A 2,655-nucleotide genomic window follows, 5' to 3' on the forward strand; every position below is an offset into this window, starting at 1 on the left:
AAATGACCAGCCACACATATCACTTAAGCCTGGTTTATACTCGACGCGCCGCGAGCGGCGCGAGGGTCCGCGCGGCGAAAATGACGTAATCGCTGTGGCTCCGCCCGTGCGCGAGGGCCTCGCGCGCTGTCGCGGTGCGAGGTCGTGCACCTCTCGAATTTTGTAACTTCGCGCGCGCGCCGCGCTTCAGCGCGATGGACAAAGTCATGTTTGCCGGGTTCATACACCTATACAAGGTGGAATTAAAGCACTTGTACGTCACTTTAAAGGTCCATTTCAATATTTCCCAGCACGTTAAACTTAATTAAGTTAAATATTTATACATATACTCGAAATGAATCGAAATAATTCGCTTTTTTAATCACATTAGTTTATGGTTGTTTATTTTCAAAACGCCCAATCTTAACGTCTTCACGTTCTCTCATGTTTCTCCCTGGAATTACAAGAGGCTCGTATTTGTTAACGTATCGTTTCGGACAACACTGCAAAGCCATATTTACGTTTGATGCCTGATGTGTATATATACGGTCTCTGGTCAGGTAAAAATGTTCTTTCACCGGTTTTGCAGGGGTTTTTTATTCTCCACTGCCACCTATCGCCACCTATCGTTTCGGAGAACACTGCAGCGACGCTCGCGACGTTCGCGAAAGTATAAACGGCTACACCGCTCGCGCAGGGTCGCGCGAGGTGGGCGGAGTAGCGCGCTACGGTCGCTCGCGAAAGTATAAACCAGGCTTTAGTCGTCTTTACTTAGCTTGCAGCCACGACATACATGAGATAACTTCTTCTTCGGTTAACGCTTATACTACTACAACAATGACAGTTAGTTAGTCTGCCCCCTGCTGGGGGTACACAGTAATGGCAGCATTCTGCAACATTGCTGACTTAACAAATAACATACTGTGTAAACATCTACGATACCACATCTCCTCCCCTTTAAGTTTACAAGTTATACTTAACTGAAAACAAAACAGAACATTTTTTTTTTTAACAAAAGGCGAAGAACATAGAGCACCTAACTTCTCTATCTAACAAAGTCCTTGAGATGCCCTGGTGAACGTCGCTCTCTCTGGGAACGTCGCACCTCAGGTACAGCTGGTGCCATGGGTAGAGCCTGGGTCTCTGGAGCAGGTGACAGCTCCTGAGGCTCACACAACAAGGGTTGTGAGGTCATGTCCAGTATGCCAGGAAAGTATCTTTCGGGGCCCGAGTCTGTGTCAGGTTCACAGGGAACAGTATCTGCTAACCTGGATCTCACCTGATCCACATGTCGTTTCAGGGTCTGACCACTTCCAATCGTGACAGTATATGACACAGGGCCAGATGAGCTCACGACAACAGCTGGGATCCACTTTGGTCCGCAGGAATAGTTCTTAATGAACACCTTGTCTCCTGGTGCAAAACTTCTCAGTTTCTTCCTTGAGTCGTGATTCACTTTCTGTTTGAGTTGTTTTTGCTGCACTTTGGTTCTTATATCAGGCATGAACAGGTCAAAAGCTGATCTGAGTCTCCGGGACATCATCAACTCTGCCGGTGACAAGCCTGTTGTTGCATGTGGCGTGATGCGATAACTGAACAGAAATCTTGACAGTCTGGTGTGCAATGAGTCACCTTTGACCTTCTTCATCCCCGCCTTGAAGGTCTGCACCGCCCTCTCTGCCAGGCCATTGGAGGAAGGATGAAAAGGTGCTGATCTCACATGATCAATCCCATTTTGCTTCATGAATGTTTCAAATTCCGCACTCGTGAAACATGTTCCATTGTCTGATACCAACATTTTCGGCAGACCAAACACACTGAAACTCTGCTGCAATTTCTCAATTGTAGCCTGAGATGTAGGTGACTTCACCGGGTAAATGTCCATCCACTTAGAATGAGCATCCACAATGAGCAGAAACATTTCACCTAAAAATGGCCCTGCATAGTCCACATGAATTCTTGACCATGGTGAATCTGGCCATTCCCAGGGGTGTAATGGTGCAGTGGGAGGGGACTTCTGGTGTTTCTGACACTCTTCACATGACTGTACCTCTTTTTCAATGCTCTCATCCATTCCCGGCCACCACACATATGATCTTGCCAGACCCTTCATCTTTGACATGCCTGTGTGAGTCTGGTGCAGGAGTTTCAGTATTTTGTCTCTACCTTTGTCAGGGATAATTACTCTAGCTCCCCAGAGTACACATCCATCCCTCACACTCAGTTCCAATTTCCTCTGATGATAGGGTTTAAAGCAAGCATCGGTCTGTGCAGGCCAGCCCTTTAGGGTGTACTCATGGACTTGGGACAAGATGACATCCTTGGCTGTCCAATGTTTGATTTTCCTGGTGTCGACTATCGTGTCATCCAGTACATCCATCATCAAAACTTGTTCTGTCACCTCTTTTTCCGGTGCCGTGTCTGGTACTGGTAGTCTACTGAGTGCATCTGCATTTGCATGGTGTTTTCCTGGCTTGTATACAATGTGATACTCATAAGCACTCAATGTCACAGCCCATCTTTGCACTCTTGGTGAGCCCATCTGAGGTACAGGCTTCTTCATATTGAAAAGCGAAATCAGGGGTTTATGGTCCGTATAAATAGTGAATACACGACCATACAAATATTTGTGGAATTTCCGGATGCCAAATATTACAGCCAAACCTTCTTTGTCAA

Source organism: Brachyhypopomus gauderio, chromosome 14 (assembly GCF_052324685.1).
Source record: "Brachyhypopomus gauderio isolate BG-103 chromosome 14, BGAUD_0.2, whole genome shotgun sequence".
NCBI classification, from domain to species: Eukaryota; Metazoa; Chordata; class Actinopteri; order Gymnotiformes; family Hypopomidae; genus Brachyhypopomus; species Brachyhypopomus gauderio.